Source organism: Carlito syrichta, unplaced genomic scaffold (genome assembly GCF_000164805.1).
Source record: "Carlito syrichta isolate Samal-C Ts95f unplaced genomic scaffold, Tarsius_syrichta-2.0.1 Scaffold180901, whole genome shotgun sequence".
Classification (NCBI taxonomy): domain Eukaryota; kingdom Metazoa; phylum Chordata; class Mammalia; order Primates; family Tarsiidae; genus Carlito; species Carlito syrichta.
The window spans coordinates 352507-374096 of record NW_007124997.1 but is presented as its reverse complement, the minus strand read 5'-3'; the positions used below and the strand labels follow the sequence as shown (position 1 = coordinate 374096).

Here is a 21590-nt window from a genome sequence, read left to right as displayed (position 1 = left end):
CTGTGGGTTGGGGACCCTGGGGGGGCGGCTGGCGAGACTCTGGGGGAGGAGCTCACGGCCGGGGCGGGACCCTTGGGGCGGGGATCATCGCCGGGGAGGGACGCTGGGAGAGGGGCTCACTGCCGGTGCAGGACCCTAGGGCGGGACTCACCGCCGGGGCGGAACCTAGGGAGGAGCTTGCTGCGGGGCGGGACCCCGGGGTAGGGGCTCACCTCCGGGATGGGACCCTGGGGGCCGGGCTCACCGCCGGAGAAGGGAGCCTAGGGGTCGTGCTCAACGCCGTGGGTTGGGGGGACTCTGGGGGAGGCTCGCGGCGGGGCGACACTCTGGAGGAGGGGCTTACCGCCAGGGCGAGACCCTGGGGAAGGAGCTCATCGCCGGGGCGGGACCCTGGGGTGGGGTCCACCGTCCGGGCGGGACCCTGGGGCGGAGTTCACAGCCGGGACGGGACCCTGGAGTCAGGGCTCACCGCCCGGGAGTGATCGTGGGGCGGTGTCCACCGCCGGGGATGCGGACTGGACTGGACTCACCTCGTGGAGGAGTCCTGGGGGCGGGACTCACTGCCGGGGCGGAACCCAGAGACTGGTTCAGCACAGCCAAGAACGGGGTCCGAGGGGCCGGGCTGCGACGCCAGGAAAGGGCCTAGGGGCGGGGCTGTACGGGGGGCGGGGCCCTGGGGGCTGCACAGACTGTGGAGAGGGGCCAGGGTGGGCATGCCAAGACTCAAGGGGCTGCCTGCTCAGCCGTGGAGAAAGGGAGTGCGGCCTCCCGCCCCGGCGCCTGGATCCCAGAGAGTACAGCTGCCACGACCACCAGCGTAAGATGAAGCCCCGGAAACAGGATGACCAGGGAGAAGCCCGCTATGATCGTGGGTGCTCTGCAGGACGAGGTCCTGGGAGGCGGGGCGTGCGGAGGGGGCAGGGAGTGCTCAGCTGGGACCCTGTGTTCCGAGCCAATCCAGGTGGTCTTCGGGGAAGAGAGAAGAAGCCGTTCGGCCTCTGGCTCCCTAAAAAAGCACAGTGGCTACTGCCAGGACAGCAAGGTGTTTCTTTCTGTCAGGCTCTGGAGATGGTCGCGGGAACCTCAGGGCTGCCCTGCTGGCCAGGACTACGGCCCCTTCTGGGATCTGCTGCAACCCAAGGTAGCAGGGGATACAAGCCCTAGCTGTAGGGACAAATTGAGTTGTGTCCCCCTAAAATTTGCAGTTGTCTGCTGCACCCAGGGTAGCAGGGGATACAACCCTAGCAACAGGGGCATGCCTGGATGGCCAAGGGCACAGAAACCCCCTTCCCCCCTGCAAATAAAAGAAAACAACTAGGGAGATCTGAGGAGGCACCTGCAGGGAGAGCTGAACTGGAAGTGGTCACTGAGTCTGACCTGGTCCCCTGTAATACCTGGGAAGGGCTCTGGGGTCTGCAGAGGCCACTGCACCTTGCACTTCCCACCAGTGGCCAAAAGCAGGAAAGGAGTGTGGAGAAATATGAGGCCCAATTATGCCAGATGTTACAAGAATTGACCACAGCGAGAGTGGTAAAATCTTGTCAACTAGCTGTGAACCATTATTGTAAATTAACCTTTTGCTGACTGCTGTAAATAGAAAAGCAGTTAACTAACTCTATCTTAAAGAAATGGAGCACCACAATCAGTCAGACCTCTTGCAAAACCTACCATACATAGATAATTTCCCTCCTGCAAACCTCTTGCCTATCACTAATTTCCCTGACACAGCAAAAAACTCCCAGCACAGTCCAATAACAACTCTAACTTCTGCTTCTTTGTAGGCAGCAAACAGCCTCCCTCTGCTCCTCTGCCTGCCATTTTCTTACAGCATATCTTTTCTTTTTTTTTTTTTTTTTTTGAGTTGGACTCTCACTCTGTCATCCAGACTGGAGTACAGTGGCCGCTCCCAGCCACCGCAGCCTCGACCTGCTGGGCTCCAGCGATCCTTCCACCTCAGCCTCCCAAGTAGCTGGAACTACTGGCACGCGCGACCACGCTGGGCTAATTTTTGATTTGTTGTAGAGATGAGGTCTCACCAAGTTGCCCAGGCGGGTCTCGAACCCGCGGGCTCAGGCAATCCACTCACCTCAGCCTCTCAAAGTGCTGGGATTACAGGCTGAGCCACGGAGCCTGGCTAGCATATCTTTTCTTAAATAAATCTGCCTTTCTAGATTCTTAACTGTCATAGTAAATTCATTTTACCAGCCTGCAACTCTGGCCTCACTTAATTGTAAGCACATAAGAAACAAATTCAAAACTTATCTAGGATCATCTGTGCCTTCTCACCAAGGTCCCTAAATGTCTCCAGTGTGTCTTTCTCAGGATGCAGGATCAAGGATGTCATTGCTGAAAAGAGACATTGATTGGGACCCTTGGCTTACAGGAATCACTAGCTATACAGATGGTAGGAGTGGTCAGAGAGGGGTATAGATTAATCAGGTGTCTGGCGGGGAAGGAGGTCATTTCCTCATGGTGTATCAGGTATTCTGACAAAATGCATCCTTCCCCCCTAATCCTAGAGCCCAGATAAATCCCTCTTCTGATGACACCGGATCACATTGGTGTACTCGCCACACAAACAGTGTAAGAGCACCTGGTGGCATATGGCATCGCACACAGAAGCAATCATTTCTAGTTTAGGCAACTGCTGTGGATACAGTTGTGTCCCCCTAAAATTTGTATTTTGGAAGCCTAATCCCCAGTATCTTAGAATGCAAGTTTAATTGGAGATAGAATTTTACAGAGGTAATCAAATTAAAGTAAGGTCATTAGGGTGGGCTGTAATCCAATATGACGGGTATCCTTGTGAAATGGAGAAATTTGGACAGGCATGCATAGAGGGAGGATGATGGGAAGAGATGCAGGGTAAAGACAGTCACTTGCAAGCCAGGCAGAGAGGCCTGGAGCAGGTCCTTCCTTCACAGCCTTCAGAGAAAACCAACCCTGCCTCCTTGGTTTCATACTTCTAGCCTCCAGGATTGTGAAACAACCAATTTCTGTTGTTTAGGCCAGTGGTGCCCAACCTTTTTGGCAGCAGGGACGTACTCCATGGAAGACAACTTTTCCATGGATAGTGGGTTGGGGGTACACTGAGGGATGGTTTTGGGATGATTCAAGCACATTACATTTTTATCGTACACTTTATTTCTGTTAGGGTATGAACGGACCGGGTGAGGGTAGAGAGGTGTAGGGAGGCACAGCAGCGCTGCCAGGACTGGCAAGCCGGGGGTGCACGCGCTGGGAACCCAGAGATCCAAGTATATTGCAAAGAATTGTAACACACAAAAAGATTAAAAAAGAAAAGTTTATTTCAAAGTAAATTAGACAGAGAAAGAGAAGGAAGAGAGAAGATTCACATCCCCAAGGTGGAGGAAGGGGACCAAAGCTAGGAAGCATGGCGACAGCCATGGCTCAAAGAGCACATGGCCAGACCAGGCTCTAGCAAGGCAATGGTCCCCGGTTGCTTGTGGTTGAGTCCTTTTAACCATTCCCCTAGACGGGGGAGGATCATTAAGATGATTGGGTGGTGGTCTCTTCCACGCCATCAAAAAGGGGCAGGCGAGCGCAGGTACTGATGATGTCAGGTGATGGACAGTAGGCAGATGTGTAGGTTAGTCACATGATTGCTGCCATGGTGGGGCTTATCTGTGTCACATGGTTCACAGAGGGCTGATTAGGTTAACCCTGGGGGAGGGGTGATTCCTGAAAGGGACTTGCTAGACATTTGCAATTTACAAATTCCTTGACCAAAGGTGGGGTGGTTGTTTGGGCAGTCCTGATCTTGCATCTGAAGATTTACCTAGAGGGGATGGGATAGGCTGCTGTTTGTCCTGCAGTAGAATGTCTGAATACTTTCTAATGGTTACACTGAGGCACAAAGACTAAAGAATAAACTACGTTTTGTCTAGGTTTCTATAGGTACCTTTCAATTTCTACTATTGTTACATTGTAATATATAAATAAAATAGTTATACAACTCACCATAATGCAGAATTAGTGGGAGCCCTGGACTTGTTTTCCTGCAACTAGACAGTCCCATCTAGGTGTGATGTGAGACAGTGACACCCAAAGTGTGTTGTTTATGTTCAGTCTACTCCGTAATCTCATGTCGGTTGCTGTCACTGCAGAAAACCCTGCTACATAGACTGTTGGCAATGGAAGCAGGCTTTTCAGTGATGATCTCACAGGAGGTGGAGCTCAGGCGGTATGCCAGTGATGGAAAGTGGCTGTAAATACAGAGAAAGCTTTGCTTGCTTGCTCACTGCTTACCTCCTGCTGTGTGGCCAGTTTCTAACAGACCATGGATTGGAACAAGCCTGTGGCCAGCGGTTGGAGACCCCTGGTTTAAGCCACTCAGCCTATGGCACTTGGTTCTGGCAGGCCTAGCAACTAACTCAGCAACCATAAACCTCAGTCTGCTCCCAGGAGGCTCTCTTGTATCTGACAGCAGTTCTCTGCCTGGCTTTGAACAAAATGGAAGGACAGATAATAAAAAGGGACATTTGCAGTCAGATCTGTCTTTACAACCCTGTTTGCTGACTCTGCTGGGTTTGACTATCCCTGGTCTCATTGCCACCACAAACCTCACTTTTTTTTCCTCCTAGGAGCAATATGTTTTGAAAGAATTATTATCTATAAATGAAAATGTAAATGAATTTTACATTTTAAATATAGGATCCTCGTGTGACCACTAATTTGTTGAACCCGGGACTCTAATGAGAGAGATATAGAGACCACAAAGAGCCAGCTCCGATGCAAACACATGAGGGTCTTTATTCAGGCTCGAGTCTGGGCTCACGCCCGAAGCAGCAGCTTCAGGGACCAGAGCCCCGATTCACAATGGCAAGCAGTTTTTATGCACAATTACAGAGGGAGGGGAAAGAACTCCAAACTTGTTTTTACATGATTGGGTAATTTCTCCTAATGGGTACAGGAATACTTGGTATTGGTGGGTGCTGCCCGTGATTGACAGAAACCCACGTAATGGGTCGAGTGAAATGTTAGATAAGTTAGGTCCATACAATAAAGTCTCTGCTTATGAAGTAACCTGAGCCGGCAGACAAAGGGTTACATTAACCCTTTTAGTTTACAGATCCAGCCCAAGGCTTACTTAGGAAAGCTTGTTTGCTTAACCTTTACATAGTCATTAAGGGACAACAAAAGCCAAACTTAACAAAGTTTTAAATATGAATGCTGCAAACACATACAGTGAATGTGGGGTAGAAAATCATATACTAATTCTGGGAATTTATAATAGCAAGCTTATAGTAGCAAGGCGGTTACTTTTATAAAGGTCTTTGTTCCCTGCAGGTTTACATAGCCACTATGTGTAAATTATCACTTAGATATAAACTGGTGATAAAGCCCACCTAGAGAGGAGGTGGCTCCTCTAAGTCTGGTGCCACCTTGTAGGAATGTTTGAAAGAGGCTTATCGCTTTATCCTTTACATCCCATTGTAAAAGCATAAGTTAGCCTACTGGTTTGGGGTTGACAATGCTTAACCCAAGGATTCTAAATACAAACACTGCTTAAAACCCGACATATGCCTAATTCTACGGGGTCTGAGGTAGGATTCAAAGTACTAAGATTTCATAAAATACATGAGGTAGGAATACACAAAATATATAGTAAACTTGAGGTGGGGATATATGAAATATAGTGAACTAAACGCTACTTTTACAGCAAATAAGTTTCTTGGTTTCTTGGGTCTCTCAATAGCATGCTCTTAACCTAAATCTATTGTTGTCCTCTCAAATTAATTTATGATTAATGCATAGCAGGAGATAAACAACCAAAGAAGTAAGACATCTTGATGCTTTAACTTGGTCTGTGCTGTTTTGTTGAGAGAAAATAAAATTTGTCTGACTTTTGACCATAATTAAAAACTCATCATACATCATCTGGAGGGGTCCTGTCAAATACTACCTTGATGCAATGAAAAAATGAGATAAAATGCCACAGTTGGGGGTCCCAGGAAGCAGCAGAGCAGAACTCCCATCTCCTGTGGGTCAGCATTGAGCCTGACTGTCCCAGTTTATTCTGACATTTACTATAATCAAATCTTCTACCCTCCTGGGGCCAACCCAACCAAAGGGCAGAGAGACACCCAAGATGTGAAGAAACTAGGGCTTCATCACTTGGGAGTGGGTCAGAAGTGTACTGGTGAACGAAGGCTCCTGGACTAAGTCTGGCTGGCTGCCTACTTAATAAATAAAGTTTAACAAGACATAGTCTCACGCCCATTTGTTTAGTATTGTCTATGTTTACTCCTATAGAGTTGAGTAGATTTCACAGAGACCATGTGACCTGCAAAGGTTAAAACAATTGTTATCTGGCCCTTTACTGAAAAAAGTTTCCCATCCCCTGTTCTAATGTATTACTGACTTCTGGAAGGTAGGAATGGAACTTAGAACAAATTAATACAAAGTGGATTTTGGGGGAAAAAATTTTTTTTCAATGCAATTTTGATAGATGGCACAAATTCAAATCCTAAGGCTTTATTATTACACAAAAGAAAATGATGCAACATAAATATTAATGCCTAAATAAAAGTCTTACAAGCAACAAGAACAGCCAAAAGCATTTTGAAGCCCAATTGAGGAGCTGGCTACCAATGGTAATAATACATTCCCTGGGATTATGTGAACTCGTATTTATCAGCTACAGGATCCAGGAAACTGATTCTCTGACCCTGAGATCATCTGGAATAAAGAGGGAGAATTCTGCATCACAGGTTTGCTAGAGGACTCAACCACACCTAAATTCACTGTAAATAATTTCAGTGGAGTAGAAACAGTACAGAATTAGTCTGAAGTCAGTGCTATGGCCTGAACATTTGTGTAACCCCAACATTTATATGTTGAAATCCTAACCCCCAAGGTGATGGTAGTAGCAGATGGGGCCTTTGGGAGGTGATTAGAGTATGAGGGTGGAACTCTCATGAATGGGATTAATGCTCCTGTGAAAGGAACCCCAAAAGCTCTCTTGGCCCTTCAACCATGTGAGGACACAGTGAGAAGTCGCCTTCTGTGAAACCACAAAACATACCCTCACCAGATACCATATCTACCAGTGTCTTGATCTTGAACTTCCCACATTCCAGAACTGTGAGAGATTAATTTCTGTCATTCATTAATGACCTAGACTCTAGTTGTAAGGTAAATGAAACCAGAACAGGCGAAATGGCAACAAAGGAGCCAAGAAAAATTTATCAATGCAACCCCGGGCGAGGTTCTCCGGTCCATATAGCTGTGAGCTGGAGAAGTCGCGCCCAGCAAGATGGGCGACAGGTTTATAAAGGGCATGCTGAGAAAGCTATGAGGGGGATTGGGGAGAGCAATCATTGGTTGGGACAGCTGTCACATCTGCTGGCTATTGGCTGAACAGGGTTGCTAGAATCACTGTAACAGGGTAACAGGTACTGGTTGGCTTTGCGGCTGGGGTCTTAGTTCCAGCCTGGTCCGGGTTGGAGCCATCTTGTTGAGGTGAGGCCCACCCTGCCCTCTGGTACCTCTGACCTTACATTCCAGCCTTTTGGTCATAGGGGCGCCAGCTCGTTCTAGCTACTTCCTGTTGGGGAGGGGAGACGTGGGGTGGTCTTAAGGCTGGTATGGGGCCGGAGGTGGTTTGGACAGAAGGGGCGAGTATGAATGTAACAGTAGTTGGTTGACCATTATTCGGGAGAGCTCTGCCAGACGCTGTTGGAGAAACCTAAAAACACATAGGGCCATCGACAAGAGGAGAAAAACAACAATCAGTGGAGTGAGAATGGGGAGAAGCCACATTAGAAGCTGGGGTTGCCACCACCCTGAGAATGGGCCTCTGGTCAGGTATTCTCCGTTTTTGGAGGCTTTTTTTAATTGTTTAATTCTGTCCTTGACTATCCCTGATTTATTGGCATAGAAGCATTTTTTCCTAAGAAATAGACATATCCCTCCTTCTTTAGCTGTTAGTTAAAGTCGATTCTGGAGGACCATGTCAGCCAGGGAATCTAGTTGTGTGTGTACGGCCAGGGTATTTCTGGATGACAGGGTCTGTGCCTGTCTGATGGCCTTGACAGTGGATAATGGCTACCTCCTTGGGTTCTTGTAGGGCCTGGAGTAAACGTTGAATGGCCTTACCGTTGACCACCGGAGTTCCCCGGGTGGTTAAGAACCCCCTCTCTTTTCAGATTGCTGCATGACTATGAGCGATAAGGAAAGCATACTTAGAATCGGTATATATAGTGGCCCTGTGGCACTTTGCCAGCTGTAATGCTCGGGTGAGTGCCACCAGCTCTGCCTTTTGGGAAGAAGCCTCTCGTGGTAGTGAGGCAGCTTCCACCATGGTGGGAGGAGAGACCACTGCATAGGCTGCCCTGTGGCCTCCGTCCGGCCCCCTAGTTGAGCTTCCATCTACAAAGAATGTGAGATCAGGGTTAGACAGAGGTTGGTCCGAGAGTCCCGTGCGAGGGGGGCTAAGGGCCTCTACCAGCTCCACACAGGAATGTTCAGGCAAAACTGAGGAGCTAGCGGAGGGAAGGAGAGTAGCTGGATTTAGAAGCAGCGATTAGCGAAGAGACACTTGGGGGTGTTCTATGAATAAAAGGTGGAACTCCTGGACCCTAGAAGGGCTTAATAAGGATAATGACTTATGACCCAAGAGGTCCTGGAGTCTGTGGGGAGAGTAGACCGTAACCAGCTGTTGAAGGGTAAGCTTTAGCGCCTCCTTGGTTAAACAAGCCGCCCCTGCCAGTGCCTGGAGGCAAGGCTGCCATCCCAGGACGGCGGGGTCCAACTGTTTGGACAGGAAGGCAGCCGGTTGGTGAGAGGGTTCCACTGGTTGGGCCAGAACCCCAGTTGCCATCCCAGTTTTTTTCTCGGTAAACAGGAGGAAAGGCTTGTGGGAGTCAGGAAGTATAAGCGGGGGGGGGGCTAGAAGCTTGTCTCGTAAGGTCTCGAAGGCGAGGGCTACAGCTGAGGGAGAAGTGAGGGGGCTGGTGGGAGTTTTCTTAGCTGCAGCATATAGCAGTTTAGCAAGCACAGTGAAATTGGGGACCCAATGCCTAAAGAAGCCCACCAGCCCAAGGAACGACAAGATTTCAGCATCTGAGGTGGGGGGTAAGAGTTCTCTGATGGAAGTGGTGCGGTCCACCATGAGGGCCTTGGAGGTGGGGGTCAGGGCCACCCCTAGGTAGGTGACTTGTGGGGTAGAGAGTTGAGCTTTGGAAGGGGAGACTCTGTATCCCCGCTGTGCTAGAAAGTTGAGGGAGGCCGTATCCCAGAGAGAGACCTCCCTGGAGGGGTTGTACAGGAGGAGGTCATCTATATATTGGAGGAGAGTGCTACACCCAGAGTCATAAGAGGACAGGTCCTCGGCCAATGCCTGGCCGAAAAGGTGGGGACTGTCATGGAATCCCTGAGGCAGGACCGTCCAGGTTAATTGTTGGGTCCTGTGGGTAAAGGCGAAGAGTGGCTGGGAGTCTGGATGTAGGGGGATGGTGAAGAAAGCATCCTTAAGGTCCAGGACTGTGAAATGAGTGGTACTGGGGGAATATCTGAGATAGGAGAGTATAACGGTTAGGGACCACTGGATGCAGTGGTACTACGACAGAGTTGATTATCCGCAGATCTTGTACCAGTCGATAAGCAGCAGATGGCTTTTTTACTGGGAGGATGGGAGTGTTACAAGGGAAGTTGGTAGGAAGCAGAAGACCCTGGATGAGCAGCTGGTTAACAATGGGCTGGAGGCCCTTGCGATGGGCATGTGAGATAGGAAATTGAGGCCTGGAAGGGAAGCAAGAGGGATCCTTAAGGCGAATGAAGACTGGGGTGTGGTGATTGGCCACCACCGGAGTGGAAGTGTCCTTGACTACTGGATTAACTTTTTGGGGGGAAATTGGATGAAGGTTTTGGGTAGAAGGCAGCACAGGTGAGGGCCAGGAGTGGAGTTGGGGGAACTTGGTGTGAGGTGAGGCAAATAGATGTCCCGAGCTTGTACAGAAGGTCTCGTCCCAGCAAGGGGGCTGGGCAGGATGGGATAACTAAGAATGAATGGGTGAACGGACGGCCTTTAAAAAGGCAGGACACCGGACCCGTCTCTAGCGACTTGGAGGGCATTCCCGAGATACCCATAACTGAGACCTGAGAAAGATGTAAAGGTCCGTGGAAGGAGAGTAAAACAGAATAGGTAGCCCCCGTGTCTATTAAAAGGGAGATGGACCTACCTGCTACCCATAGTGTGGCCCTGAGCTCGGCAAGTGTGATTGTGGTGTTCGCGTCCAGGCAGCTTTAGTCGTCCTCCAGGAGGTCCAGGAGCTCTGGCGAGGGGCCTGTTGGGGGAGCCAGCCCCCTGTGAAACTCTGTCATCGGGGAATGGTTCTCCCCCAGGGGGCACTCAAACTTCTAAAGTCCCTTTTGTCTGCAGACCGGGCAAGGTTGAGTCGGTGGCCTGGGGCTGGGGCATTGCTTTGTCCAGTGGCCTTCCTGGCCACACCTGAAGCAGGCCCCTAGAGGTGTTCGGGTCTCAGACTGTTTCCTGGGACGGGGGCTCTGAGACCCCTGTTGTGCCAGCCGCAGGGCAGTGACCAGGGCTTGGGTTTGAAGGGCCACCTTCTGTTTTAGCCTCTGGGCTCGTACTGCCTCAGCTTCCTCCCTCCTCTCGGGCATTATAAACTTTAAATGCCATATTCACCATGTCTCGGAGTGGAGTCTGGGGGCCCTCCTCTGCCTTTTTAAACTTGCGCCAGTTGTCCAGAGCAGACTGGGTGATAGAGTGGGTAGCTAAGACTGTGGACCCCAGCAGTGAGGAAGGATCCAAATGAGTGTGAAGGGTAAGAGCCTCTGTTAAACGATTAAAGAAAGAGGCTGGGTTTTTATTAGGCTCCTGTGTGATCTCCCTCAGTTTGTCATAGTTAACGACTTTTTGAGCTGTCTTTTTTATCCCTGTAATAAGGCAGTGGACCATCTGATCCCTCCTAGTCTTACCTATGGCATCATCCTGATAGTTCTATTATGGGTCCTCAGCAGGCACCGCCATAGCCACGACTGGCAAAGAATGGTCGGAGTTATGTACCTGATCAGCGTAGTTCTGAGCTGCTGAGGTGATGTGATCGCGCTTCTCGTGAGTGAGGGTGGAGGTTAAATTATGTGGAGGTCATGTCACATGAGCTCGTATGCCTGAGTGAGGTATCAAAACTCCTTGGTGTAGGCAGTCGGGTTGGCAGAGTAGGAGCCTAGGCGCTTTTCAATCTGGGACAGGTCCCCCAGGGAGAAAGGAACATGTACCCGAACCAGTCCCCCAGCACCTGCCACCTCCTGGAGAGGGGCCAGTAACTGGGCCCGGGACCTGGTAACCGGAGGGCTGGTCCAGTTAGAGGGTGGTGTAGGATTGTAAGATGGCGGCGGGGTGAGAGTAGGGAATGAGGTGGAAGGAGGGCAAGATGGCGGTGACGACGGAAGAGGAGGGCACATCTTGTGGGTGGCTGGGGCAGAGCCGGAAACCGAGGAGTCAGGTGTGACGTCAACAGGACCAGAGGAAGGAGGCGGTGTCTCCGCGGTAGTGGGAACGGAGTGGATGGGGGAGGGGAGCCGGCTGAACCGGACCGACTGGAGCTGAGGACAAAGGAATTGGAGATGGTGGGCTGGGAAGAGTCGGATGTTGGGGAGGCGGGGCGGGAGGTAAGGCAGGAGCAGACACCGGAGGGGCCTGAGTGGAAGAGGTCTGGACACTGGAGATCAGATAAGGAGGGCGTTGAGAGAGAGCAGGCCTTTGAGAAGAGGTGGACGGGAGGGGAGCAGAAGGAGGCGAAGGAGCTGGAGGGGGGAGGCCAAGGTCTTCCGGAGGATCTGAAAAGGAAGATTCCGACGTAGGGAGAGGCTCATAGCCCCTATGAGGGGATTCGGCCAGGAGGACCTGGGCCGAGGAACATCTGACACAGAGGTCTGGGCGGGAGCGCAATGCCCAAAAGGCCTGGACATAGGGGACCTCGGACCATTTCCCAGTTGGGTGACAATAGTTACTGAGATTGGTGAGGAGGCCAAAATCCAAAGTTCCCTCGGGGATCAGTGAGACTGATTGTCCAGAGGATATTAGGGCCAGGCCCGGGAGGAAAGGAAGATTAGCTTCCGTTTACGGATATCCTTGGACAACCCCAGAGTAACCAGATTAGATATGAGACACGCAAGGGGGTCTGAGCCTCAGTTTTAGGAGGCTGGCTTCCCATGGCCGCAACCTCCGTTCCCCCGGTCCGTAAACAAGCGAGCCCAGCGTTCCAGACCCACTCAGAATAGGGACGGAAAGGAAGATCCACTTCCTTTTATAGGATTGGCGATCCGGAGATAGGGATGTCTCCACTATACCGTAGCCAAAGGCACCGTGCCGGAGGGGTGAGCCCAGACGCAGCTGCGATTTTGGACTGGGCACCCCGGAGGGTAGGAGGAAAAGTCAGGGAAAGCGGGGGACTCACCGCGTTGTCCGAGGTCCTGGGGCCAGGTCCTGTTCCCGAGAGAGGTCCCGGATCGCGAGAGGAGGGGGGAGCCTGCTGGGGCCCCGCACCGTCCTCCCTGGTTTCGGCACCAAATGTAAGATAAACGAAACCAGACTGAAATGGCAACAAAGGAGCCAAGAAAAATTTATTAGCGCAACCCCGGGCGAGGTTCTCCGGTCCATATAGCTGTGAGCCGGAGAAGTCGCGCCCAGCGAGATGGGCGACAGGTTTATAAAGGGCATGCTGAGAAAGCTGTGAGGGGGATTGGGGAGAGCAATCATTGGTTGGGACAGCTGTCGCATCTGCTGGCGATTGGCTGAACAGGGTTGCTAGAATCGCTGTAACAGGTACTGGCTGGCTTTGGGGCTGGGGCCTTAGTTCCAGCCTGGTCCGGGTTGGAGCCATCTCGTTGAGGGGAGGCCCGCTCCGCCCTCCAGTACCTCCGACCTTACACTAGTATTTTGTTATAACAGCCTGAATGGACTATTCTGTTCAGTGGATTGGCGAGCAAACCATTTATGGTAGGTAGTGTAATGGTTAGTTAGTAGCACAGACTGAGGAATCCTGGGGAAAAAATCGACTCCATGTTTATTGGCTGTGTGGCTTCATTCCAGTTACACACACACTATTTCACTCTACCCACCTATGAGACACACAGGACCAACTTCATAGAGTCCTCCTGTGAATTTAAATAAATAAATGGCACATGGAATCCCAATGTATGTATAGCTATGATTCTTGCTTGCTTTTGTTAGTGATTATTAGATTTCCTTTTACTAAGTGCTGGGTCTCGGTGGCCAAGCAATCTCTCATCCCTGATGTGAGAGATTAACACGTATGAGGGCAGATGATGTGAGCTTCAATCTGTGGTTTCCAATCCTCTAAAGAAGCTTGCCTCCGGGAGCCCAAAGAGCTGACACCCGGAAGACTGCACATTTATTTAAAACCCCAGTAATGCCCCTGAATCCTGAGACAAATCTGTCATCTCAAGCTGCTGGCAAAAATGTGATCAACTTCAGTACTGCTCCCTTGTGGCTCTAGTAACGTGGATTTTCCTATAGAATATTGTTCCAGCAGCTGCAGGGCAGATTCCGTTCTATGGTGTTTTTAAATTACTTTTTTTCCTCTTCTGCCTCGTGCAGAGTTTCTGCTACTGAAATGGAAAAGCAGAGTCCAAGGACAATGCCCTTGTATAAAGGTTTGATTATATTCCTCAAAAATTCCTTAAGAGCAACATTAAAAAAAAAATTCTAAGTGGTATTAGAATATGCTCTCCCTCCTGCTAAGGTGGGTTGCGGATAACCTACCTTGACCAAAGCTTTGCTCTAAAGGCCCCACCCTAGAGGTGGTGGGATTACCTACCCGACTTTCCTTCTCCATGTGTGATGGGCATGCCGAGGCTTACTGTTTCTTTATGCATCAAGAACTCTGCTCCGCTGATCGCTGAATTTCCTTTGGCCAAGTGCAGCCAGGTACCGTGTAAAGATGTGTGTTATTCATCCAGACGTGCAAAGGGGACTCTGAAGGATCCATGCCAGTGTTCAGTATACAAGCAGTGCTCAGTAGGAGCTCTCCTTGGCCCTTCCTGCATGGAGTCTCTTCCCTTTCTGCACCCCATCCCATACATTTGCTACAAATACTCTGGGACCCCGGGGCTGTGGAAGTGAGGTCAATTCAGTCCAGTTGCTGACCCACCTGTACAACTCCAGGCAACTTTCTGTCATCCGGCAGACTCATCAACTCACGTGTCTTTCCTTTTTTTTTTTTTTTAGATTTGAAAATATATTTTATTTAGATAGTCAATTTGAGAAAGAGAGAGAGAGAGAGGAGATTAACCTCCCCAAGGTAGTGGAGGAGGCCAAAGCCAGGAAACATGGCCTGGCCTGGCCATAGCTCAAAAAGCACATGGCCATACCATAGCTTAGCAAGGCAACGACCCTCACGTGCCTTTCAGTGAGAATTTATGCTAGCCCCATGAAATCATGACGACTTCTCATGGATACTTTCCTTTTCTCTTCCTGCTTATTTTTCTCCTTTCACCTACTAGTGTCTAGCCTACTAAATATTTTCCTTAGTTATTGTGTTGTTTTTCTCCCACCAAAATATGAACTCCACGAGAACAGACATCTTTTTCACTGCGCTCCTCAACCATAAAGCAGTCCCTATCTTGTGGTGGGTGCTCCATAAATACCCGTTGCATGGACAAATGAGGAACAAATACATGGAAAGTTAATTTTAACAAAGAGATAAGTCATCGATTTACAAAATAAGCTTTGTAGACCGATTAGGGGTTTCTACTGGGGTTATCCACTGTGTTGTTACCCGTGGCCAGGCCATTCTCAGGGATCATCACTGGCGGTGGGCTATGGCTTCTTCTCTCCCTCTGCTATTTGCATTTCCACTCTCCAGTAAGCTGCCCCAGGGTGAGTGGGGCTGAATGTCTTCCTCCAGGCCAGGAAGTGCCCAGGGCCCTGTTTCTCCTGTAACTCCCTCAAGAGGGAGGAATGAATGAGCAGGGAGACAGGTGTATCACTCTAGTCTAGTGCTTTAAACCTTGGGAGTGGGGAACGGCCCGCTAATCATGACACCTGCATGAACTCATGCTCTGTGTCTGTTCCTATGCATGCAGTGATTCGTTTCTAACTTTTTTTTAAGCAAGAACACGTTCACACACAGAAGATCACGCCAATATGGACGTACTCATTTGAGCCTACTCTTTTTCTTTAACGATCTATTTTGGACATTTTCTCAAAATCATTCCCTTTTAAAGGGTATCACAACAAGCAAATGACACGAGACACAAAGCTGTCTTTTTTCCTATAGATTTGACCAAGAGGAATATGTAAGGTGGGATATGGGCTTCAGCCCCCATGGACGGCTCTTTCTTCCAGTGATGTGAATTGCTGGGGGCAGAGGAGGGGTGAGTGGGAAGCTGGTATCGTGGAAGAGGGAAAACAATTGACTCCACAGTCCCCAAGTCCCCTCTTGGCGCCAGGCTGAGCACATAGACTAAAACAGAGCCTGCTGAGTCAGAGCACACCTACAATCTGAAGCAGACACACAAGCAGAGAGAAGAGACATAGCATAGAAAGACTCATGCATAGCCCAACATGTGTGTTTCCCCTGGGAGGCCGCTCTTGACTTCATTTCAATGGTAAAATATTCAGATTATTTGAAAAGTTATTCAGAATTTCTAAAATTTGTGCTACTCATGTGTCAGGAGAGGGAACAGAAAATTTTCAGGGCAAGGGGGGAAACCAAAGAGCATAGCTGATCATTGTCCTTTCAAAAAAGCTAACATGATGTCCTTGACAAGCGATGGTCCTCTGAGACGTAGATTTTTGAACACTGTTAAAATGGATGAAAATGTCCTCATTCAGCTATGCAGGAGGTTGAACCTCCAAGGAGGTGCTCGGGATTTATCAGGAGTAAAATGGGGCCCTCGTGAATCCAGTGAAACTGTTCTGGATCACCTTAGGAGTTTTAAAAGTTTGGAAAGTAGGTAGCACACTCCTGGACAGGTAAACAGTGACTGAAAGCCTTGGGATGAGGAGGGAATGGTGCTATGGTTTGTGAGGACAGGAAAGAAGGTGATCCCATCACAGGTTGCCTATCATATTAGTCAAGGTGGGCTAGGTTGTGCTATGGAACAAAGAAACCCTAAACCCAAAGGGAAGTAACCCATAGTGTGCCAGGGCCTGCCCCTACCAAGTCATAAGAGTGTGTTTGTTGTTTATTGAGTTGGGGTCTTACTCTGTCCCCTAGATTAGAATGCAGTGGCACCATCACGGCTTACCACAGCCTCAACCTCCTGGGTTCAGGCCATCCTCCCATCTCAGCCTCCCACATAGCTAGGACTATAGATGTGAGCCACCAAACCTGGCAAATTCTTTTGATTTTTTGTATATACAAGGTCTCACCATGTTGTCCAGCCTGGTCTCGAAGTCTAGGGCTCAAGCAATCCTCCTACCTTGGCCTCCCAATGTGCTGGAATTACAGGTGTGAGCCATCGTGGCTGGCCTAAGAGTTAATTTTTAGCCTGTCTTCTAAACTCTGCATTTAGTTGGAAGTCTGAAATTGGTCATGGTGGGAGTATTTTTAGTACTGAAATCAGCAAACTCTACTAATCATGCCTTTTTAAAAAAACGTTTTTTTCCAGAAAGTGGGTTGATAGACATAGATGCACCACTGGGCTTAAGATAATCAACATGCTATAATAAACGTATTCCTTTCTCATGCACTGCCCAACATGTATATTTCTCCTGGGAGGCTTAACCAGGTACCTTCTTTTTCATCATTTCCCTGTTGCCAGGGCTTGGGAGTCTTTAGGATTTGGGAATCCTTTATTGAATTCGCCAGTCAGTAAGAGAGGAGAGAGGGCCTGGAGGACTGCTTGGGAGCTCTTTACAGACCAGCCCTAGACATGTATTCATTGGCGTCACCTGCATTCCTGGCCCCTGTCTAATTGTGAGGGAAACTGGGAACTGCATCTTCTGTTGTTTGTTTGACAAGGACACAGTATTACTCCTGCCACAATTACATGGCAAAATGTATACATTTTTTCTCTCTTTTTTCTCTTTCTTATAGAACTTATCTAGCTTAAATTTACAATAGAGAGTGTATTTATATTTAAAATGATCTAAAAGGGAGGAAAAAATAAAGGACTCGGGCCCCGGTTTGCTCAAAACTTACCCCAGTTACTGGTGTGAGAGTGTGTGTGACTTCTGGGAGTGGGGGAACCTCAGACATGGGAGGAGAACTGGGCATCATGGCTACTTCTCCTTACCAAATGTGTTTGCCAGAGCTGCTGTGCAAAGTGCCACAGACTTACTGGCTTAAAACAACAGAGATCTGTTCTCTCACAGTCCTGGAGGCCAGAAGTCTGAAGTCAGGATGTCAGCAGGGTTGGTTCCTCTCAAGGGGAGAAAATCTGTGAGGGGGAAAATCTGTTCTAGGCTTCTCTCCTGGGCTTGTCGAAGGCCACCCTCTCCCTATGTGTCTTCGCATCATCTTCTCTCTGGACACATCTCTGTGTTCCAAATTTCCATTCTGTATAAGGACACCAGCTATATTGGATCAGGATTCAACCCTGCTCCAGCATGACCTCGTCTTGATTAATTACATCTTCAATGACCCTATTCCAAACAAGGTCACATTCTGAGTTCCATGACTATTTGGAAGACACAACTCACTCAATGACACCCAGAGAGTTTATCTCCTATGGTTCTGGCCAAAGCAGTGTGGTGTGGTCTTCAGTCTCGCCTTCCATCACATTCACTTCCTAATCTCCCCCCAGCCCCCGCCCCTGCCCCCAGGCCACACAATAGCTTATCATTCATTCTTTTGTGCCACTGTACTTTGTGTATATCTCTCTTGTTCCATGGATATTTTGCTGAGGTTTTTAAATAATGAAGTTCTACTTCCCTTTCTCTCTCCCTTCCCTCACCTCTCCCTCCCTCCCTCTCTCCCTTCCCTTTCCTTCTCTTTTCCTCCCTCCCTCCCTTCCTTCTTTCTTTCTTCCTTTCTGAGTTCTCTCACTCTGTCACCCATCCTGGAGGACAATGGCACAATCACGCCTCGTTACAGTCTTGACCACCTGGGCTCAAGCAATCCTCCTGCATCAGCCTCCCAAGTAGCAGGGATTGCAGGCATATGCCACCACTCCTGGCTAGTTTTTTTGTTTGTTTGTTTTTGCTAGAGATGAGGTCTTGTGGCAGAGAGGGGCTGATATCAGTTAAAAGTATTCCTTTTAAAGATCAATCTGCAAACTCCGAAAACCTGCTAGACAGGTTTTGCTTGAGAAAACCAAATAGCCAAAGACAGTTTTCCTGGAATTGCTAAATAGTAACCGATTTACAACCTTAACCCAAATCCTCTCTTTGTGAAGTTATCGGTTAACAACCCCTACTTGTTATGCATATCCTGGAGATGAGACCATCTGTTCTTTGAAAATCTGGTTTTGCTGAGTACAATATTTTAAATTCCAAAGAAAACGTATGGTCACTCAACCCGGCCCCCTCCCTTACCTAAACTAAGGTATAAGACCCCTCTCCTCCCTCCACGGGGTGTTCAGCCTGGGAGCATCAGCCCTTAGCCCGCTGAGTCATGCCTGCGCTAATAAAACTGCTACTTCCTAAAACAGCCTCGGTGTCATGGCCTCTCTGTCTTCCCATAACAGTCTCAGTATGTTGCCTAGGCTGGGCTCAAACTCGTGGGCTCAAGCAATCTTCTTGGCTTGGCTTCTCAAAGTGCTGGGATTATGGGTGTGAGCCTCTAAGACTGGCCTAATAGATCTATTCCTAGTCTCAGTCTTGGTTTCCTTTAAGGTAGGGATTCCCCATTTCTGTCCAGGATTCTAGCATAGTGCCTCGCACAACAGTAGACTGCCTGCGCTGATAAGGTTGAAAAGTGAGGCCCCACTCTGCTTACAGCATCTGCCCAGGCCCACAGACCCAAATGGTTTCTCAGAATCAGGAGTGTGGGTCACAATGAGGGAAACTGTCAAAAGATCATCAAGCACTTTGACAAGTGTAAGGCCTCACTACATTTTAACAATACTCAAAACACAAAGGGACAAAGGGAGAGATAAAAGAAAAATATTATGTTTTGTTTTGTTTTTTAAAAAGCATTATCATGTGTGAAATTCCTTTTAATAGCAAAATTCCAACAATCTCAGAAGCTCTGTTTTGTGATAGCATCTAAATCCTGACAGCCTTTTATTAATATCATTTCGCTTCAAGCCATGAAGGAATAAAACGAAAAAAAAGATTAATAAGTAAAATCCAAGAAAAAGACAGATTTTTGAGCTTGATTAGGTATTGAAAATGGACAGTTAGATTTCTAAGTGAGGCTGCCTGCCTGGAGATAAATTTTTAAAAATTACTTTTAAATGATAGAAAAATTCATCTTTACCCTGGAGAGTTCTGAATATGCAAAATCTGCACAAAGAGAAGCTGGCTGAGATTCTGGCTCGCGAGTATGAGACCCCCAGGAAAGATCAATATGTAGTAGGTCTGGTAGCAAGTCCTGGGATTATGAGGCAGGCGTGGCTGCCTTTAGCTGTTACTTTCATAATGTTTTAGGATACCTGATTAGAAAGAGAAGAAATAGGCATCTTTTAATTTATTTCTTTCAGTAAAGTTGCATTTTTTTACTGGGTTTCTTCCCAGTAAATGAATTAACTTTTCTTTTCTTCTTTAGGTAACAGTTGCAGCATTCTCATTTGCTTCTTCCCTCTTCAGGGTCTTTCTCCCAGAATAAGTCCAAGAACCCCCAGCAGGGCTCACCCAGTTCAGAAGGGGCTGATTAAAAGCATGTGCAGAAGAAAGCGCAAGCCTCAGCCATTCCTAGCAGAGATTTCCTTGCTGTCAGCGCTGTTCCCTTCTGGTGGGATTGTCCCTCCACCTGGAGGAGATTACTCCATTGCAGGGAGCACTCTGGCATAAGGTTCTGGAGTGCAGGAGGATAATGTGCTTCCCAACTGTGGTTGTGGCTTCTTCCTTCCCAGGGGTTCAGTCTTAGAGACCAGGTCTCCACTTTGCCTATTACAGCTGTTCTCCCCAAATGCACAGGGTCAGCCAGGCCAGGAGGGAGCCCAGAGACTATAGGACATACCTAGATCATGACCAAAAGCCCAGCTACCATCTCATGCCTTAAAATATTGTGTGTATCTCATCACTTTGAGAAGCTGAGGTAAGAGGATTGCCTGAGCCCACAATAAATCAAAAAAATTAGCTGGGCGTGGTGGCTACTTGGAAGACTGAGGCGGAAGGATTGCCTGAGCCCAGCACATCAAGGCTGCGGTGGCAGTGAGTATGCCATTGCACTCCAGCCTGGGTGAGAGTGAGACTCCAACTCAAAAAAAAGAAAAAAGCAAACAAACAAACAAAACACATGCACTTAATAATCCACTTAGAGGAAACTGACAGAACACAATTATAAATGTCCTGCTGTGACCTGCAGTGTTTCCTGTGGTTCATTCAGCTGTGGTCCTGTATTGCAGACTCTGACTCAAAAAAAAAAAAAAAAGGCTAGGTGTGGTGCCTCAAATCTGTAATCCCAGCACTTTGGGAGGCTGAGGCTAGAGGATTGCCTGAGCCTATGGGTTTGAGACCAGCCTGGGCAACATGGCGAGACCTCGTCTCTACAATAAATCAAAAAATTAGCCAGGTGTGGTGGTGCATGACTGTAGTTCCAGCTAAGGCTGAGGCAGAAGGATCTCCTGAGCTCAGCACATCGAGGTTACGGTAGCCATGAGTGTGCCACTGCACTCCAGCCTGACTCAAAAAAAAAAAAAAAAAAAATATATATATATATATATAGTGTGTATGTGGGGGTGGCCTGGGGGTGATGGGGTAGCAAGTAACTGGGCCTGCCTGCTGGCCTCAACTGGGCCCAGCCAGTAGCTCTGAACCTCAAAGGGAAAGGTGTGGATCACAGTGTCTTCACTGGAAGAAGCCAGAGAATCTCTCCTCCGTCCCACCCCCCACCAGGAGTGACTAATGACCTTGTTTTGCATTACAGAAAGGCCCTCCAGTCTGATGGCTCATCCCAAAAAGGTTTGAGCAAGTCAGCTTTTGCATCAATAGACTTCTTACATGATGGATGTGAACGATTTTGAGATTTTTCTATCATGTCTTGACATTTTTTTAAATTTACTTTTATTTAATAAGCATATGTCTAATATTTATATAAAGTGATTGATATCTCCACTGTGACATTTTTCTTATCGTTCCATGTGTTCTTTATGGGGTTTTTTTTGCACCCTATCGTTCTAATTTATCCAGCATCTACATTTTTGCTATAATATCATGGGAATACTCAAACAGCAAGTCAATTTTCACAGCACTAAATGCTGAATAGTTTATCAGTTCTCCATTGTTTCATGCTTTTTAGAAACCCTTTGAGTGCATGGGCTACATTGTAGCTTGCCATCAGGAGACCTAAAGCCCAGGGCATTTTGGTATCAACATATCTGCCAGTAGCCGGGCTCTTGGCTCAGCCTGTAATCCTGCGCCTTTGGGAGGCTGGGGTGAGTGAATTGCCTGACCTCATCTCTACAATAAATCAAAATGAGCCAGGCATGGTAGCGCGCGCCTGTAGTTCCAGCTACTTGGAAGGCTG

The 21590-nt window shown here is 48.4% G+C and overlaps 1 protein-coding gene across 1 annotated transcript in view; it reads left to right on the top strand.

Moving 5' to 3' along the window:
• The window catches only part of CUNH5orf49 (chromosome unknown C5orf49 homolog), a 28908-nt gene that overhangs the window by 446 nt on the left and 6872 nt on the right, over positions 1-21590 (top strand). The gene's annotated exons all lie outside the window — the stretch shown is intronic.